This window comes from Grampus griseus (assembly GCF_964374135.1).
Source record: "Grampus griseus genome assembly, chromosome: 10".
Taxonomy (NCBI): domain Eukaryota; kingdom Metazoa; phylum Chordata; class Mammalia; order Artiodactyla; family Delphinidae; genus Grampus; species Grampus griseus.
Genome location: NC_139004.1, coordinates 39,953,809 through 39,974,869, shown reverse-complemented (window position 1 = coordinate 39,974,869; position 21,061 = coordinate 39,953,809). Strand labels below are relative to the sequence as shown.

Below are 21,061 nucleotides of genomic sequence, written 5' to 3'. Positions count from 1 at the left end.
AGTGGTTGAGAGTCCGCCTGCCGATGCAGGGGACATGGGTTCGTGCTCCAGTCCGGGAAGATCCCACATGCCGTGGAGCGGCTGGGCCCATAAGCCATGGCCGCTGAGCCTGCGCGTCCGGAGCCTGCGCGTCCGGAGCCTGTGCTCCGCAACGGGAGAGGCCACAACAGTGAGAGGCCCGCATATCGAAAAAAAAAAAATTTTCAAATTGTACTTTAGTTTAGCAACTCAGATGTTTTTATATTTCCCCATCTTGGGAGAATGGCAAATGGGCAATGGCAAAAGAGGAGGAGAGAAATGAAAATATGCACAAAAGTTCACAGGTAAATCAGTTTTACGAAAAGGATATACAGAAATAGAGAATGTGAAAATGGATACATTCATAACTGGCCATGTCCTCCTGTCCCTTGTAGGACTTTGTGTATTCCTTGGAGTCTGCACACTCCAGGGTGAAGACCACTGGACTAGGGACATGTAGTATGACTGTCAGCCAGCACAAGGTGTACTTGAGACTTAACCAAAAATTCAATATGAGACCAGTCAGCATGGTATGTGTTTTCCTTTCCCTCCAGATATGTTCAGCCACGTGCATGCAATGGCAGAGTTGGCAGAGAATTAGGACTTTGCCAAGAGTGCTGGGAAAGGATGAAGGAGCAAAGGAGTCAAGGCTGTATGCAAGGTAACATCAGGATTATTGGTGAAGTCCAGACAGGAAGATGAGTCCTAAAATTTCCAGTTCTTAAGGATGAACTCTCCCAGGGTAGCAAAATGAGAAGAGAAGGGGGTTCGAGCTTTGGACAGCTCCAATATTTAATGTCAGTGGGGCAGGAAGTAGATGGGCTCCAGGCTAGGCATTTACAACAGGCCTCCTGTTTGCACTTCCTGAAACAGGAGATAGGTGGGCTCCAGGATAGATATTTACAACCAGCCTCCTGTTTGCACTTCGAAATAGGAATAACAACAGAAACAGGGTGCGTACACTTTAAGATAACAGTCATGGCAGGAACAGAGAGGGGCTAAACCCTGTTTGAGTAAAAGATCAAGAGGTCCTATATTTCCCATCTTTGGGGCAAAGGAGACACCGTACATGCACAGAAAGGCTCCTTGGGGGTCAAAAAGAAGGGGTCACCACCCCAGAATAGGTGATGCCAAGGGCCCCCATAGGCCTCTGGGCTGGAATCCATCTTGGAAAAAAGTTGTGCATGCAAGTTGGGGAGGGTCCTATGACAGGTCAGGTGTGGAAAAAGAAACCAGATAATTGGCCAAAGGTAAACAAAGGCTGGGAAGAACCACGCTGTATAAACGATTTAACAAACTCTTTACTCCTCCTCATTAGGGAGAACGCCCACACCCTTTCTCTCTGGGTGTGTTATCTCTGCCTTGCTTCTGTCTTCACTAAACAAACTGTTTCTCTGTGTGCTCTCCCACTTGTTGTGCTGTGTCTCTAATAATAAACTTCATACCTGTTTTTACAGTTTTTGTCTCCCTGAGAAATGCATTTTTCAGTGGAGGCAAGAGCCACAGAAAATTTACTTCTAGTCTCCAGCCCTTGCTGGTCTAGTGGCTAGGATTCCTGGTTATCATCCAGGCTACCCAGGTTCAATTCCTGGGCAGGGAACTAAGATCTTGCTTCAAGCCACCACTCACTGCTGCTGCTTCTCCAAGATCATCAGGATAAAGAAGGCAATGGAGGTCAAGAGTGATCACAGAGGTGGATATTAGAAAGTGTTGGGTCTTGGAGACCAAGGAAAGTGTCCCAAGAAAGTGGAAGTCCACTTATCTGGTGCTGGGGAAATCAAGTAAGAGGAGGTCTGGAAATTTATTGTATTTAGTTACATCCAAGTCATTGGGGGATTTAGGAGAGTAAGAGGCAGAAGCCCAACTGGAGTGGGTTGTGAAAAATGAGTGGGAGGTGGGGGATGGGAAAAGCCAATACTAACAATTCTTATTTGGAGGAGGACAATACGATTATTCTTTATCCCTTTTATTGGTTTTCATTATAATGTTTACTGCAGTTTATTATATATATATATATACATATTGTCTTCTCTTCTTTATCTGTGGGTCTCCTTTCTCAAAACTGGAATCATAGGCTTCCCTGGTGGCGCAGAGGTTGAGAGTCCGCCTGCCGATGCAGGGGACACGGGTTCGTGCCCCGGTCTGGGAAGATCCCACATGCCGTGGGGCGGCTGGGCCCGTGAGCCATGGCAGCTGAGCCTGCGCATCCGGAGCCTGTGCTCCGCAACGGGAGAGGCCACAACAGTGAGAGGCCCGCGTACCGCAAAAAAAAAAAAAGAAAAAAAAAGAAACTGGAATCAAAGCTCTATGAGGCTGGCAACCAACACTGTCTTGTCCAGTCTGTGCAGTATACTGGACACTTGGAAATATTTTTGAATCAATTGATGAAAAAACCAATGCTAAACAAAAGGTTTACAGAAGTAGTTCATCCCCAAACAAAGATATATCTTGATCCAAGGACAAATTTGTGCTTCATTTCTTTGAACTTGAAAGAAATTTTAAGCTCTTTTGGTTAAATCTTGAGAATTGGACATTCAAGTTCCTCTCACCTCATGCCGCAAACCTCCCTGAAATGGGATAAGAAAGGCACAAAGAGAACAGGGGAAGAGACAATATCAGACAGGAGAAGACAACATCTTAACTGTAAAGCTGGTGGAGCTGAGAGAAGAGTGATTACTGACCTTGTCAATCCGAAAAAGCAAAACCTAAGGGTGAGAGCAGGAGCTGTGGGCAACAAGAAGCAATTCCTGAGGCACAACTTCGGGAAGATGTAGGAATTTCACAGCTCTAGTTTCCCGTGAAAGCAGAGGTGCAAGGAGAGGATGGATTAAAAGTTTTTGAAGAAGCTGAGATACCTGCAGTTAATTCCCCCCACAGCTGGTAACCAGGCAACTCCCAGGCCAGCCCATCATGCTGAGAGAAGACTGGGGAAAGGCCAAACCAGACAGATTCTGGCCTTGGGGACACCAAGCCCAAATGAGCAGAGAGCAGGCTCCATACTGAACACAGGGGCCTTTAGTGAAGACCTATATCCCAAGCAGTGAACCACCAGCCCCCTTTCCCCATTTGGTTCCCAGAAGACTGACAATCCACTCTCACCCCCCAGGAGGCAACTGACTCCCTCAAGAAAAAATACCCACAGGTACTGACGTTTGAATGTGATTCAAAAAATTTGCCATTCTGCGTGCAGGAAAGCGCGGAGTCCTAACCACTGTCCTGCCAGGGAATTTCCGTGCTTCAAAAATTTAAGTCTGGATTCCCACTCAATTACCTCAAGGCCACTAGTTCCCACCTAGGTTCCAGAGTGGCCCACCAGCTTGTGGATGTCTTGCTTTTAAATAGGAGTGCTCAGTTCAGGACTGTATACTGTATTTGAGGGAGACTTTGGACATGAACAAAAAATCAAAATAAAAAGTTAAAAAGAAGCCGGTGGGCGGCGCCGGCGGGAGCTCGCCCGTCGCAAGATGGCGGCGGCCATGTGGGCTGCAGGCCCCGGGCCGGTTCACATCCGGGCGGCCCGCGGTGGCGGCCGGCCCGTGGTCTCTCCTCGTGGTCACTCCCTCCGCCTCTCCCACCTTGCCCGGGATGGATCTGCCCGTGTGCCTGGGCACGGCAGAGCCCAGCAACGTCCAGGTCTTCCTGACCAAGTTGTGGACCTTCGTGAGCAACCAAGACACGGACGTTCTGGAGCCCGAGCAGGAACAGCGTCCACGTGCTCAACCAGAGCCCGTCTGCCAAAGAGGTGCCACCTAAGTCCTCCAAGCACAGCAGCACGGCCAGCTTCGTGGGGCAGCTCAACATGTGTGGCTTCCGGAAGGTGGTCCGCATTGAGCAGGGCAGCCTGGTCAAGCCAGAGGGGGACGACACCAAGTTCCAGCACCTGTGCTTCCTGCGCGGCCAGGAGCAGCCCCTGGTCAAGAGGAAAGTGACCAGCGTGTCCACTCTGTGGAGCGAGGACATAAAGATTCCCCAGGACAGGGTCACCAAGCTGCTGACCGACGTGCAGCAGATGAAGGGGAAGCAGGAGAGCATGGATTCCAAACTGCTGACCGTGAAGCAAGAGAACGAGGCCCTGTGGCGGAAGGTGGGTGGCCTGCAGCAGAAGCACGCCCGGCAGCAGAAAGTCGTCAACAAGCTCATCCAGTTCCTCATCTCGCTGGTGCAGTGGAACTAGATCCGGGGGGTGAAGAAAAAGATCCCCCTGATGCTGTACGACAGCTATTCCATGCCCGGTACTCCCTGGAGCACATCCACGGCCCGGGCCCCTACTCGGCTCCGGCATGGCCTACAGCGGCCGCAGCTTCTGTTCCCCAGATGCTGTTGCCGGCTCGGGACCCTTCGTCTCTGACATCACTGAGCTACCCCAGTAGTCCCTTGGCCTCTCCAGGCAGGAACATAGACGACTAGAGGCCCCTGTCCAGTAGGACCCTGGTTCGAGTCAAGGAGGAGCCCCCCAGCCCACCTCGGAGCCCCCGGGCAGAGGATGCTGGTCCCGGGCACCCGTCCACCATGGTGGATACGCCCCTGTCCCCAACCACCCTCATTGACTCCATCCTGTGGGAGAGCCTGCGCCGGCTGCCTCGGCCACACCCTTCACAGACGCGGGGGCGGAAGGGGGTGACCCCTCTCGCCCCTGCCCACCTCGGCCCCACACCCCATCCCTCCCAGAAGTGCCTCAGCATAGCCCGCCTGGACAATTTGACTCGCGCTCCATAGATGTCTGGGGTCGCCCGCTTCTTCCCCTGCCCCTCCTCCTCTCTGCGTGTTTGAGTCCAGCCAGGGGACCGAGCTCAGGGACCACTTGGACGCCATGGACTCCAACCTGGGCGACCTGCAGACCAAGCCGACTAGCCACGGCTTCAGCGTGGACACCAGTGCCCTGCCGGACCTGTTCAGCCCCTCGGTGACATTGCCCGACAGGAGTCTGCCTGACCTTGACAGCAACCTGGCCCGCGAGACCCCCAGGCCTCGCGAGGCAGAGAGCAGCAGCCCTGACTTGGGGAAGCAGCTCCTGCTGGACCCGGGCTCCGTGGACGTGCGGGGCAGTAGTCTGCCGGTGCTCTTTTTTTTTTTTTTTTTTGTGGTACGCGGGCCTCTCACTGTTGTGGCCTCTCCCGTTGCGGAGCACAGGCTCCGGACGCGCAGGCTCAGCGGCCATGGCTCACGGGCTCAGCTGCTACGCGGCTCGTGGGATCTTCCCGGACCGGGGCACGAACCCCTGTTCCCTGCATCGGCAGGCGGACTCTCAACCACTGCGCCACCAGGGAAGCCCTGCCGGTGCTCTTAGAGCTGGGGGAGGGCTCCTGCTTCTCACAGGAGGACAACCACGCTGATGACCCCACCATCTCCCTGCTGATGGGCTCTGAGCCCCCCAAAGCAAGGGACCCCACTGTGTCCTAGAGGCCTGGGTCTTGGCGTGGCCCCCCAGACCAAGGGTCCGGCCCCGTGTGCCAAGGCTTGCTTGGGGCTTCATAGCCACACTTAGACTGACTAGTACACGGGTGTTCATAGAACTATATTTTGGATTTTTACATGAGAAACCCCCTTTCCCTTTCCATAGAGATATACAGATACATACGAGAATGGACGGGTGGATGGACAGACGGACAAGACAGGCAGAGATCTAAGAACAACGGGCTCTGTCTGTGGCAAAAAACAAACAACAACAAAATACAGAGCAAACAGAGGCAGAGAGAAGAGGGGAATGTCACATAAACTATAATAAACTTCCTCATAGATAAGCTAGAGTGTCTCTGAAAGAAGAACAGGATGCTGTGAAACATCAGCAAGGAGGTGCTGTAAGATGATCAACAGTATATGAGAAATAAAACCTTAAGGCCCATTTTAAGATCCAGACTTTTCTTCTTATGAGGGAAAGAAGCTACTGGTATTTAAAAAACAACAGTTGGCATTATTATCCTTAGCTCAACCAACCAAAAATGGTATGTATCTTCTTTTTGTGTCTTGAAAATGAAGGGAGTCTCTAAAGAAAGAAATGTATCTTTCTCTGAGAAATTACTGTTTGTTCTGGTTATTTGGTTATTTAGGAATTGTATTGGTTTGACACTGCAATTAATTTACAAAGGAATTCTTCCTATTGAATAGGTAACATACTGCAAAATCCCACAGGGAGAAAGGTGCATCACTTGTTTTCTCGTGTCCTGCAGCCACCCAGTTCACCTCTCAGGAGCCAGACTCTTTTACTGGTTTCTCCTGCATCTTTCCAGATAGAGGCAATTTACTGTGAAGCCAACTACGCTTCTGCATCAGCGTCCTTTGCTTGCTTAGGCCCCTTCCCAGGCCTTATACCGAATTTTGTATTTGTACTTTTTGTATTCTTTTTCTTAAAAAGGGCCACCAGAATTGTACAAGTTTCAGAGCCCCTCAAACCTGAATCTGCTAGCTTCCAGAGACAGTGTCTTCATATACAAGCATGTATTTGCATATATTCTATAAAAATACATAAACAGTAGTATATCATATTCATTGTTCCCTGCCTTGCTTTTTTACACTTCATATCTTGAAATCAGTATTTACAAGAGTTGCCTCCTTTTTAACCATTGTGTTACATTCTATTGTAGGGATAATGGTACTTTTATGTAAACATTCATCTATTGATGAATAATTGAGTTATTTCCACTATTCTACCAATACACACTGTGCTGCAATGAATAACCTTGTATGTAATTCACAGTCAGAGTGACCATACCTGCAGGTGTCTGGGGTAGTCCTTACTTGTAACAGTGCTCCCTTAGATTCTCAAAAATGTCCAGTGTAGATGTATATTCTTTGAAGGAGAATCACTAGATTAAAGAATATGTAAATATTTAACTTCAATAGATATTATAAAATTGCTGTCTGTAGAGGTTGCACCGGTGTACCCTCCCATCAACGTGTGGACAGTACTAATTTCGTTCCCTGGCCCCTGCCAAATGAGAGTGTTATCAAACTTCTATATCTATATAATGGGCAAGAAATAGTGTGTCATTGTTATTTTAATTTACTTTTAAAAGTTAGTGAAATTAAGTGTATTTCTTTCAGTCAAGTGGTTGAAAATCTATTTGAATTTCCTTTCCTATAAATAATCTATGTCTTTGCTCATTTTCTATTGGTTGTCAATATTTTTCTTATTGATTTGAAAGAGATTTTTATATGTTGGGGAGTGCTGCCTGTTATTTAGAAATAACTTCAGGAAAGTAAAGGCTGGAGGTAAATATACACATACTTTATTTTAATCCATGCTTTTCAAACTGGTTTACACACATCCAAGGAAATACTTGTCAGTGTGGCAGGGAACAGAGTAGATGGTGTTTAATAGCATCAGCTCTGGAGCCAGACTGCCGTGTTCATGTTCCAGTTCTGCCTCTTGCTAACTAAGTAACTTTGGACAAATCTTTTAAATTTCATTGACTCAATTAACTATCCATAAAGTAGATAATAATCTCTACTTCACAAAGTTGGAGTTAAAGAACCTATGCCAAGAAAAGATAGTTAGCTTGGAAAACCAAAATAAACAATAATTCTGGTCCTGTTATTTGGCTTTTTAAAAAGAATCATAAGGGGCTTCCCTGGTGGCGCAGTGGTTGAGAATCTGCCTGCTAATGCAGGGGACACAGGTTTGAGCCCTGGTCTGGGAAGATCCCACATGCCACGGAGCAACTAGGCCTGTGAGCCACAACTACTCAGCCTGCGCGTCTGGAGCCTGTGCTCCGCAACAAGAGAGGCCACAACAGTGAGAGGCCTGCGCACCGCGATGAAGAGTGGCCCCCGCTTGCTACAACTAGAGAAAACCCTTGCACAGAAACAAAGATCCAACACAGCAAAAATAAATAAATTAATTAAAGTACCCTTAATTTAAAAACAAAATCATAAGGACACACAAAATTAAGGTAAAGTGATAAGAGTATGCCATGCAAATTTTGAACAAGAATCCAACTGACACAGATAACTTCTTAACAGACTGTATCAGTTAGCTAATTGCTGTTTTTATTTATTTATTTATTTTTGGTTTCAATTAATTAATTTATTTATTCATTTATGGCTGCGTTGGGTCTTCATTGCTGTGGGCTTTCTCTAGTTGTGGCAAGCAGGGGCTACTCTTCGTTGGGGTGCGGGCTTCTCATTGCAGTGACTTCTCTCGTTGCAGATCACGGGATCTAGGCACACAGGCTTCGGTAGTTGTGACATGCGGATTCAGGAGTTGTGGCACATGGGCTTAGTTGCTCCGTGGCATGTGGGATCTTCCCGGACCAGGGCTTTAACCCATGTCCCCTACATTGGCAGGTGGATTCTTAACCACTGTGCCACAAGGGAAGTCCTAATTGCTGTTTTTTAAAAAAGAACAACAGGCCCCAAATGGAGTCATTTATGCTACGCCCCACCGAGACTTAGTACCTAACTTAATTGTACTTTCAACTTCTCCCAGGAGTGGAATTTTAAACCAATTAGTCTGAAAGTACCTGATCAACCCTAGTGAAGTAATCAGCTTGATAAGACCCCCTGCCTTCCCCTAACGCAAGGGGATCTTCCCTGGAAAATTCACTTAACTTCCTTGTCTCATCCTCCTTCTGCTTTTAAAATCTTTCCATCTTGAACATCTCCTCAGAGCACAGTTCTCTTTGTTTTTTGGTGGGTTTTGTTTGTTTGTTTTTAAATAAATTTATTTATTTAATTTATTTATTTTTGGCTGCGTTGGGTCTTCGTTGCTGTGCGTGGGCTTTCTCTAGTTGCGGCGAGCAGGGGCTACTCTTCATTGCGGTGCGCAGGCTTCTCATTGCGGTGGCGACTCTTGCTGCAGAGCACGGGCTCTAGAGCGCAGGCTCAGTAGTTGTGGAGCACGGGCTTAGTTGCTCCGCGGCATGTGGGATCTTCCAGGACCAGGGATCGAACCCGTGTCCCCTGCATTGGCAGGCGGGTTCCTAACCAGTGCACCACCAGGGAAGCCCCAGTTTCTTGATGGTGTTTTTTGGCCCTGCTGCATGGCTTGTGGGATCCTAGTTCCCTGACCAGGGATCGTACCCGGGCCCACATCAGTGAAAGTGCTGAGTCTTAACAACTGGACCACCAGGGAATTCCCTGAGCACACTCCTCTTTGTTAGATAGGATGCTGCCCAATTCATGAATCATTGAATAAAGCCAATTAGATCTTCAAATTCTCTCTGTTCAGTTTGTTTTCTAACACTGTGTATCTCACTATCCCAATATTTTGTGTCTTAAGCATTTAATTAACTCACGCTTCTGTGGGTTGGCAGCATGGGCTGGGCTCCTGTATGGATTTCTTGTAATCTCAGCAAAGCTCACTCATATGTTTGTGATCAGCAGCTGGTCACTTGGACAGCTCTGCTTCTGAAGGTTGCCTGGGTGTTGCTGCGGTGATAAGAGGTGCCCGGGCCACAGGTCTTGTCATCCAGAAGACTAGCCTGAGGTTGTTGGCTGGCAGGGTTTCGGGATTGAGAGCAGAAGTGTACAGGGCTTTCTGAGGCCTTGGCTGGCACAAGGTTGCTTCCACCTGGTTTTATTGACCTAAGCCAGTCACAAGGCCAATCCAGATTCCAGCAGTGCGGCAACAAGCTCCACCTTTTGATGGCGTAGCTGCCAAGAGCACATTGCAAAGAGCTCAGATAACAGGAAGTGGGGAGCATTGCAGCCGATTCCACACCTAGATAAATTTGAAGTTTGAGATACAGAGTGCAGGTGAGAGATAGCCAGCAATCATGGGGCTATGCAAACCCACAAACGTCCCACAGAGCAAAAGTCAATCTGAACGTCTGTCACAGCCAGAGGAAACCAAAACCGCTTCTGGTCTGTGCTGGTTAAGTAAAGCATTTCCTCCCCTGCATCTGGCACTGATGGGTATGGTGGGATGCTGCGGGAGTCTGGAAAGAAATTCACCAAGAAGAATCCGGCCACACTGTCTTTGTTCCCCAGCACAACTTTCCAAGTCAAGCCAGTGATGGCTGGCCGAGGGAAGAAACTTAATTTAAAATGAAGTGTGGAGGACTTTTTATAGAGAGATTGAGCAGATTCGCTCTGTGACCTTCCTGAGTATTGTTCAAAGGCAGAGAAAGAACTAGCTCCACAGGGCAGGTTTCCAGGGACAATGGGGGAAAAGGATAAAGCTATTATCTGATTACAACCTACAAGCCCACAGACTCAATGTACTGTTACAGAGATAAAAAAAATTATAGATTGTAGTAAGTGATATAAAGGAAATAAACAGCGTGAGAGAGAATTAGAGCTATAGAGAGAGGGGAGGCAAGAGGGGTTTCTTGATAGAGTTGCCTGGAAATGACTCCCTGGGGCGACTTGAAGTCGGAGAATGAACTGTCCCAGTGTTTCAGGCAGAGGGACTGGCTAGTGTCAAGTCGCAAGACAGGGAAGACCTTGGCACGTTCTCGGGCAATGACTTGTTTTTTCTTTTTTAACTACAATTTATGGGATAAAAAACAGTTTATTACTGCAATCCAGAACACATGCATCCAAAACAAAAATTTCATGGAATTCTCCTTCTACATAAAGTGCTAAAATGCACTCTTGTATTTTCTTTTACTTCAGGTTCATTGAGACATAATTTACATACAGTAAAATCCACCCTTGTTAGGTGTACAGTTCCATCTGTTTTGACAAATGTATGCAGTCGCAGACATCACCACAATCAAGATATAGGACATTTCCATCCACCTCAAAATTCCCTCAGGCTCCTTTGTAGTCAGTCGCCTCCCCCGACATGAAGCCACTAGCAAGCGCTGATCTGATTTCTGCTCCTACAGATTTTTAAAAATAGTTTTTCTTAGTATCTGTCTATAGGTTTATTGATTTTAATGATCTTTTCAAATAACCTGGTATCATTAATTTTTCTCTATTTTTTCTGTTCTCAATTTCATTGATTTGTGCTCTAATCTTCCTTATTTCTTACTTATTCACTTTTTTTTTTTTTTTTTTTTTTTTTTTTTTGGTGGTACGCGGGCCTCTCACTGCTGTGGCCCCTCCCGTCGCGGAGCACAGGCTCCGGACGTGCAGGCTCAGCGACCATGGCTCACGGGCCCAGCCGCTCCGCGGCACGTGGGATCCTCCCGGGCTGGGGCATGAACCCGCGCCCCCCGCATCGGCAGGCGGACCCCCAACCACTGTGCCACCAGGGAAGCCCATAGCAACTTTTGTGTTTTTTGTTTTTTGTTTTTTGCGGTACGCGGGCCTCTCACTGTTGTGGCCTCTCCCGTTGCGGAGCACAGGCTTCGGACGCGCAGGCTCAGCGACCATGGCTCACGGGCCCAGCCGCTCTGCGGCACGTGGGATCCTCCCGGACCGGGGCACGTACCCTTGTCCCCTGCATCGGCAGGCGGACTCTCAACCACTGCGCCACCAGGGAAGCCCCCTTACTTATTCACTTTGAATTTAATTTGCTCTTCTTTTTTCTGACTTCTTAAGATGGAACATAGATTAATAATTTGAAACTTTTTTTGTTTTCTAGTTTAATGTTTAAATTTCCATTTAGGCACCACTTTGGCTGTGTCCCACAAATTTTGATATGTTATTTTTCCATTTTTATTCAATTCAAAATATTTTCTACTTTCCCTTGTGACTTCCTCTTTGACCCATGGGTAATTTAGAAGTGTGTTGTTTAACCTGCAAATATTTGGGAGATTTTCCAGAGATCATTCTAATTTAATTCAGTTGTGGTCAGAGAACATACTTTTTATGATTTCAATTATTTAAAATTTGTTGAGTCTTGTTTTATGGTCCAGACTATTATCTATCTTGATGAACGCTTGATGTGCCCTTGGAAAGAATGTTGTTCTTCTGTTGTTGGGTGGAATGTTCTATAAATGTCAATTAGGTCAAATCTGTTGATAGTGTGTTCAGATCTTTTTACCTTTGCTGATTTTCTGTCTACTTGTTTCATCAATTACTGAGACAGGAGTATTGAAGCCTCCAGCTATAACTGTGGATTTATCTATTTGACTTTCAGTTCTATAAGTTTTGCTATATGTATTTTGGAGCTGTGTTCAGTGCATGAACATTTAGGACTATTATGTCTTCTTCATGAATTTTTGTTTGTTTCTGAGATTTTTTTAAACTTTTTTTTTAATTGGAGTATAATTGCTTTACAATGTTGTGTTAGTTTGTGCTGTACAATGAAGTGAATCAGCTATATGTATACATATATCCCCTCCCGCTTGGACTTGCCTCCCATCCCCCCATCCTGCCCATCTAGGTGATCCCAGAGTGCCGAGCTGAGCTCCCTGTGCTATTCCACAGGTTCCCCCTAGCTATCTATTTTACACATGGTAGTGTATTTGTGTCAAACCTAATTTCCCAATTCATCCCACCCTCCACTTCTGCCCCTGTGTCCATACGTCTGTTCTCTACATCTGCGTCTCTATCCTTGCACTGGAAATAGGTTCATCTGTACTATTTTTCTAGATTCCACATATATGCATTAATATGTGATATTTGTTTTTCTCTTTCTGACTTACTTCACTCTGTATGACAGACTCTAGGTCCATCCACATCTCTACAAATTACCCAATTTTGTTACTTTTATGACTGCATAATATTCCATTATGTATATGTACATCTTCTTTATCCATTCATCTGTTGATAGACATTTAGGTTGTTTCCATGACCTGGCTATTGTAAATAGTGCTGCAGTGAATATTGGGGTACATGTGTCTTTTTGAATTATGGTTTTCTCAGGGTATATGCCCAGTAGTGGGATTGCTGGGTCATATGGTAGTTCTATTTTTAGTTTCTTAAGGAACCTCCATACAGTTCTCCATAGTGGCTGTATCAATTTACATTCCCACCAACAGTGTAAGAGGGTTTCCTTTTCTCTGGGATGCTTGGTACAATTTAAATTTTCTTAAATTTTCTGAGGCTTGATTTGTGACCCAGGATGGATCTATCTTGGAGAATGTTTTGTGTGCACTTGAGAAGAAAGTGTATTCTGCTGCTTTTGGGTGGAATGTCCTATAAATATCAATTAAATCTATCTGGTCTATTGTGTCATTTAAAGCTTGTGTTTCCTTATTTATTTTCTGCCTGGATGATCTGTCCATTGGTGTAAATGGGGTGTTAAATCCCCCACTATTACTGTGTTACTGTCTATTTCCCCTTTTATGGATGTTACCATTTGCCTTATGTACTGAGGTGCTCCTATGTTGGGTGCATAAATATTTATAATTATGATACCTTCTTCTTGGGTTGATCCCTTGGTCATTATGTAGTGTCCTTCCTTATCTCTTGTAACAGTCTTTAAAGTCTACTTTATCTAATATGAGTATTGCTACTCCAGCTTTCTTTTGATTTCCATTTGCATGGAACATCTTTTTCCATCCCCTCATTTTCAGTCTGTATGTGTCGCTAGGTCTGAAGTGGATCTCTTATAGACAGCATATATACGGGTCTTGTTTTTGTATCCATTCAACCAGCTTGTGTCTTTTGTTTGGAGCATTTAATCCATTTACATTCAAGGTAATTATTGATATGTATATTCCTATTACCATTTTCTTAATTGTTTTGGATTTGTTTTTGTGGGTCTTTTTCTTCTCTTGTGTTTTCCACCTAGAGAAGTTCCTCTAGCATTTATTGTAAGGCTGGTTTGGTGGTGCTGAATTCTCCTAGCTTTTGCTTGTCTGTAAACCTTTTGATTTCTCTGGTGAATCTGAATGAGATCCTTGCTGGGTAGAGTAATCTTGGTTGTAAGTTTTTCCCTTTCATCATTTTAAATATATCCTGCCACTCCACTCTGCCTACAGAGTTTCTGCTGAAAAATCAGCTGATAACCTTACGGGGATTCCCTTGCATGTTATTTGTTGCTTTTCCCTTGCTGCTTTTGATGTTTTTTCTTTGAATTTAATTTTTGTTAATTTGATTAATATGTGTCTTGGTGTGTTTCTCCTAGGGTTTATCCTATATGGGACTCTAGCTTCCTGGACTTGGGTGGCTATTTCCTTTCCCACATTAGGGGAGTTTTCAACTATAATCTCTTCAGATATTTTTTCAGACCCTTTCTCTTTCTCTTCTTCTGGGACCCCTATAATTCGAATGTTTGTGCATTTAATATGTTCCAGAGGTCTCTGAGACTGTCCTCAATTCTTTTTATTCTTTTTTCTTTATTCTGCTCTTCAGCAGTTATTTCCACCATTCTATCTTTGAGGTCACTTATTTGTTCTTCTTCCTCAGTTACTCTGCTATTGATTCCTTCTAGAGTATTTTTCATTTCAGTTATTGTGTTGTTCATCAGTGTTTGTTCTTTAGTTTTTCTAGGTCTTTGTTAAACATTTCTTGTATTTTCTCAATCCATGCCTCCATTCTATTTCTGAGATTTTGGATCATCTTTACTATCATTACTCAGAATTCTTTTTCAGGTAGGTTGCCTATTTCCTTGTCATTTATTTGGTCTTGTAGGTTTTTACCTTGCTCCTTCATCTGTAACATATTTTTTAGTCGTCTCATTTTTTTTGATGGGTGGGGCTGTATTCCTGTCTTACTGGTTGTCTGGCCTGAGGCATCCAGGACTGGAGTTTGCAGGCAGTTAGGTAGAACCATGTCTTGGTGCCGAGATGAGGACCTCCGGGAGACCTCACTCCAGTTAATATTCCCTGGGGTCTGAGGTTCTTTGTTAGTCCAGCAGTCTGGACTCGGCACTCCCACCACTGGAGCTCAAGCCTGACCTCCCAGCCTGGGAGCCAAGATCCTGCAGGCCATGAGGCACAGCAGAAAAAAAAGGCAGAACAATAACAAAGAATAAAACATTTTTAAAAATTAGAAAAATAAGGACTTCCCTGGTGGTGCAGTGGTTAAGAATCCACCTGCCAATGCAGGGGACATGGGTTCGATCCCGGTCTGGGAAGATCCCACATGCTGTGGAGCAGCTAAGCCCGTGTACCACAACTACTGAGACTGTACTCTAGAGCCTGCGAGCCACAACTACTGAGCCCGCATGCCACAACACTGAAGCCCACGTGCTGCAACTACTGAAGTCTGCGTGCCTATAGCCTGTGCTCCACGACAAGAGAAGCCACCGCAAGGAGAAGCCCATGCACCACAATGAAGAGTAGCCCCCGATCGCTGCAATTAGAGAAAGCCCACACGCTACAACAAAGACCCAACGCAGCCAATAAATAAATAAATAAATAAATATTTAAAAAGGCTTTAAAAAAAAAAGTAAACTGCTGATGCCTACTTTTTTCTCCTCTCCTGTTTAGAGGTCCCAACCTTATTTCACTTAGCTATTTATTTTGCTATTAATTTCATACTTTTATTATTTTTTTATCAAAGTTATTCATGCACATAGTCTAAAGATTCAAATAGTTGGGAAAAAACATACCTTCTCCCACCCATCTGCCCATTTCTCCAGTCCAACATAGCCCATTTTTTTAAACTGCTTATTTATTTATTTATTGAATTATAATTGACATATAATATTATATCAGTTTCAGGCATACAACATAGTGATTTGATATTTTTATACCTTATGAAATGATCTCCATGATAAGTCTAGTTATCATCTGTCACTATACAGAGTTAGTACATTATAGCTCATTCTGCTTAGATGGATATTCATCATTAACCTATTATGACTGCACAAACATTACTCACTGAATAAACTCTCATTTTCCCTTGACCTAATAATTACCTTTTTGTTTATTGTTTCTATGTTCTTACCATGAATTCAACCCCCACATATCTTCCAGTATGTATTTCTTCTCAATTTGTTCAAACACATCAAGTAGTCTATCACATCTTCTGAATGAAATTCCCTCTCGAAGCCTCTGATCAGCTCCAATGGGAAGTGGCTGCCCTCCAGTCCTGCTGAACAGCTCTGGTGTTTGGGGTCTCCCTTCACTGTCCCCTAGGAATTTTCCTCCTCCCTTGTGTTTGACCTCCTGTTTCATACATATCAAGCCTTCTTCTTTTTTGTTTATCTCCTAGTTGTGGTGGAGCACATCCTGTAAAAGTTTCCAGAGCAAAGGTGCACGAGAAGTAAATGCTTTGAGACTTTGTATGTCTGGAAATGTATTTATCCTATTCATAGTAGTTTGGTTTGGTACTGAATCTTAGTAGTTTGGTAGTAGTTTGGTTTGGTACTGAATCTTAGATTGGAAAAAAATTTCCTAAGAAATTTGAAAGCATTGCTCCACTGTGTTCTTGCTTTCAATGAATGGCATTCTTGCTCTTGATTCTTTGTATAAAACCTTTTTTAGGGGACTTCCCTGGTGGTCCAGTGGTTGAGACTCTGTGCTTCCACTGCAGGGGGCGCAGGTTTGATCCCTGCTTGGGAAACTAGGATCCCTCATGCCACGTGGTACAGCCAAACCAACAAAACAAAACCTGTTTTATCTTCCTTCAGGAGTTGTTAGGATCTTCTCTTTTTCCTCACTGGTGAAACTTCAAAATGGTATAACTCTGGAACGGGCATATTTTTGTTTAATGTGCTGGGCCCTGTCATTCTAGAAACTCATCTGCCAGTCCTGGGAAATTTCTTAAATTATTTCTTTGGTTATATCCTTCCAGCTGTTTTCCTTCTTTATATAACTCCCAGAGTCAGATACTGGACCTCTTGGACTGATTCTATAAATTTTTTAATCCTTTTTTCTCCTCATTTTTTCACATTGTTTTCCTTTTGCTCTATATTCTGGGAGATTTCACCAACATTATCTTTCAAATCTCTATGTTTTTCACTTCTATCATATATTTTTTTTCATTTTCAATAGTTCTGTTTTGTTCTCTGAATATTATTTTTTATAGTATTCTGTTATTGTTTCATGAATGTAATTTCTTTTCTTAACTCTCTTGAAGATTAATAATAGATATTTTGGCAAGTTTTCTTCCTCCTTTTTAGTCTCTGTTTCCTATGAGGTATTTTCTTACTTTGATCTCTATATTTCCAGTTAGAGATTTTTCTTAAATTTCTGATGATCCTTGACTGTCTGCCTATATTTAAGAATGGTGGGACTTCCCTGGTGGCGCAGTGGTTAAGAATCCTCCTGCCAATGCAGGGGACACAGGTTCGATCCCTGGTCTGGGAAGATCCCACATGCTGCGGAGCAACTAAGCCTGGGTGCACTAGGAGCCTGTGCCCCTAGAGTCCGTGTTCTGCAACAAGAGAAGCCACCGCCTGCAGCAACTAGAGAAAGCCCATGTGCAGCAATGAAGACACAGTGCAGCCAAAAGTAAATAATTTTTTTTAAATGGTGCACTAAAAAGCTGATTAGAAGATCTGTTCACTTTGCATGGGGCTTTTCAACTTTAACATGATAATCCTAGTTTGGGTTCTCCCAAAAGAGAACGGAAAGCTATGTATTCAAGTGGAAGTACTTGGTGGAAACATAAGTAGGGGAGTAGGAAAGTGAGATAGGGAAGAGAAAACAGCTGTAAAGCTAACTATGACTGAGGCTTAATGCTATGGAGTAACTTTGGGAAAACGGTGTAAAACACACACCTCAGAATTATTGCATACAAGGGCAAGAGACCTAGAGTATTTATACATCAAATTCCGACAGTCATTGGTTGAGAGCTGCTCCTGTGGAGGAAGGTATTAATTCCCTAGAACCTCTGGCCTCTGCCTTGTACCTGGGCAAGGTCACCTTACCTGGCTTTGGACAGAGACTCCAGGCAAAGAGGCTCAGATTTTGGCAGCTGGAAGTCAACAGGAGTACACTGAAGTGGGATTGCCCAGAGGATACGAGTGGGGGCAGTGATGTCTGCTGTAGTGACCTAGCTGGGCTGTTACTTGGGAACTTCCATCTGTATTTTTAGGTCTTTTCTTTTGTCCTTGTCATATTTTCTAGACAATCTCTTGTCTGGAGGGTTACAGTCTGGTTGTCAGGGTCTGTGAGCTAAGTGGGGGGAAAGGCGGGGAATCTCAACTTTCATTGGGAAACTCTAAATCTTCACTTAATCCTCCTGTTTCAGGATGACACCCTTGCTCTCTGATGTCCTCCAGTCTAGAGACCCTCTAATTAGTACTGTTGACCTAAATAAACAGACTGCCAGATATTTCTCCAGCAAAGATAGGCTTATTAGGGATCAGCAGAGAGTTGCAGTTCGGGATCTGCAGTCTGGTGAGGCACGTGCAAGTCCCTACACGGCAAGGGAGGGAGAATTCTTTTACAGAGAGGAAAAGGAAGTTGGGAGGGCTATAGCAAACAAAGAATCCATGGCTTTTCACTGGCGGAGTCCTTGCCAGGAAAGGAGTCTTTCTTCTTCCTATTGGTCTCTGCTGTTGTCGCAGGGTGTGAGAGCTCCCCCTGCTGGTCTCCTGACTGTATTTAATTGAGGTTTCTATTTATTGATACTACTTTTTTTACATTTCTCCCTTTTGATCAAGATCATTCTCTGAAAGCATTGCAGATCCAGAGACAGGTTTTCTAGTTTCAACGGCTTTTTGTCCCTCAGTATCAGGAAGGATCTTTCTTGGGTGTAGTGTCTTATGTCAGAGAGAAAATGCACAGATTGAAAACCTATCAAGGTCTCATTTGAGCAACAAGAAGGGGCAGGAGGGAGAAGTCTCATGTACCTTTTATCTAAAGTCCATATGTTATCAAGATCATAGACACTGGATACCATCTGAAGTTTTTTTTTATATAAATCTATTTAATTAATTAATTAATTAATTAATTTTTGGCTACATTGGGTCTTCATTGCTGCACACAGGCTTCCTCTAGTTGCGGTGAGCAGGGGCTACTCTTCGTTGAGGTGCGCGGGCTTCTCATTGCGGTGGCTTCTCTTGTTGCAGAGCACAGGCTCCAGGCACGCAGGCTTCAGTAGTTGTGTCACGTGGGCTCAGTAATTGTGGCTCGCGGGCTCTAGAGTGCAGGCTCAGCAGTTGTGGAGCACAGGCCTAGTTGCTCCATGGCATGTGGGATCTTCCTGGACCAGGGTTCGAACCCGTGTCCCCTGCATTGGCAGGCAGCTTCTTTTTTTTTTTTTTTTTTTTGCAGTATGCGGGTCTCTCACTGTTGTGGCCTCTCCCATTGCGGAGCACAGGCTCCGGACGCGCAGGCTCAGCGGCCATGGCTCATGGGTCCAGCCGCTCCGCGGCATGTGGGGTCTTCCCGGACTGGGGCACGAACCCGCGTCCCCTGCATCGGCAGGCGGACTCTCAACCACTGCGCCACCAGGGAAGCCCAGGCAGGCGGATTCTTAAGCATCACGCCACCAGGGAAGTCCTGAAGTTGGTTTTTTTTGTTGGTTTTTTTTTAATATTTACTTATTTATTTGTTTGGCCATGCCGGGCCTTAGTTGCGACACGTGGGATCTTTTAGTTGCGGCATGTGGGACCTTTAGATGCAGCATGTGAACTCTTACTTGTGGCATGTTGAATCTAGTTCCCTGACCAGGAATCGAACCCGGGTCCTCTGCATTGGGAGCGTGGAGTCTTAGCCACTGGACCACCAGGGAAGTCCCTATCTGAAGTATTATGTCATCAAAAAGGTTTGGGGAAATTTTTTCAACAGGCCTGGTCTGGATATCTTGGGAAAGCTGTCTCATCAGATGTCATCTGCTTCAATTCTGGGAATCTTTACTTTCAGGTCACCAAATGATGTGCAGCTACAGTCAGGGTTCAGTACTTCCTTTAGGTGTGTCAGATAAATCCAAGAGTCTATTCCTTGGAGTTTGGCAGCACGAGGGTTGGTAGAAGTACCCGATAAAAGCCTTTCCGGAGAGGCTGAAGAGAGTCCTTCTGGAGGTTTCTTTTCCAAGAGATGATGTCTTCAGGTTGCAAGGTGTGATGCTTAAGGTCTTCCTCTCCTGAGTATGCACTGTGGAAAGATTGCTCTACCAAAGCACGGTTATTTTTAGTAGAAGCAATTAGGCCTTTGCAATATTGGGTGTCTCTCCTTTTATCAGTTGTGAGTCAAAAGAAGCAGAAGCCAAGTGCATTGGGCATCCTGTGACTATCTCAAAGGGTGAGTATTTATGAGTTCCAAAAGGGGTGGATCTGAGACTTAGAAGGACCCATGGCAATGCTTTTGGAGGGTCTCTCCAAGGTAATTGAAGGACCTCTACAAATTTTGCCAGTTAAGTCTTAATGATGCCATTAGCGCATTCAACTAAACCAGAGGATTGAGAGTAGTAAGCACAGTGAAAGCATTGTAAAACTGGCCAAACAGTGCAGACTTGTTGAGGTATCTGGCCAATATAGTGGGTTCCTTGATCACTAATGAAGTTTGAGAGGAGTTTCCCCAGGTAGGGATAATCTTTTCCAAATGGATTTTAGCCACAATAGAGGCAGTAGCTCATCTGCAAGGGAAGGCTTTGGTCCAGAGTGAAAACATACAGACCATGACTAAAACATATATCCATGAGATGGAGGAAGTTGTTTGAAATCCATTTGCCAGATCCTGAATGGTCCATTAGGCAGTTTAAGTATAGAAGTATGAATAGGCTTCCCTGGGTTATACTTCTGACAAGTGGGACAAGTGAAGTGGGCAGTTTTTGTGGCCTTGTTAATGCTTCCTCACCAATATGGATTCATGAATGCTATCATTTTGTCAGTAGCCTAGTGGGTTAATCCATGTACAGTGGTGAGGAGTGGGAATTTTAGAGTCAAAGCAACAACGTTGAATTCCTAATCTTATTTTTCCTTTTCTGAGGTCAATTGGTTGGGCTTCTCTAGCCAGTTTTTCTAAGTTATCATTTGGGAGAAATATCCCTTTGGACTGTGACAGAAGTTTGGCTGCTGGCAGTCCCTTTAAGGGGAGCATTTCTTGTGGAAGTATCAGCAAGGTGATTTCCTTAGCTTCCAGAGAGTCAAGTTCAGAATGCCCCAGAATTTTACCAATAGTTAAAGTGGCAGGTAAAAGTATTGCACCTAATAATTTCTGAACATAGGGGCCATTTTAAATTTTATTTCCACTGGAAGTAAGGAAGCCACAGTGCTTCCACAACATCCCAAAATCATGAACTACTCTGAAAACATATCTACTATCAGTATAAATATTGGCAGTTTTGTCCTTGGCTGAAGTACAAGCCCATGTAAAGGCATATCATTCAGCCTGTTGGCCGTAGGTAAAGATGCTGCCTCAACATCAAA

At 44.7% G+C, this 21,061-nt stretch overlaps 1 pseudogene across 1 annotated transcript; it reads left to right on the top strand.

Moving 5' to 3' along the window:
* The first annotated feature begins 3,603 nt into the window (after window positions 1–3,603).
* LOC309828330 (heat shock factor protein 1-like) lies at window positions 3,604–5,418 on the top strand (annotated as a pseudogene). Its single transcript has 2 exons — window positions 3,604–5,066; window positions 5,288–5,418. The product of its transcript is annotated as a heat shock factor protein 1-like (transcript).
* The last annotated feature ends 15,643 nt before the right edge of the window (window positions 5,419–21,061 follow it).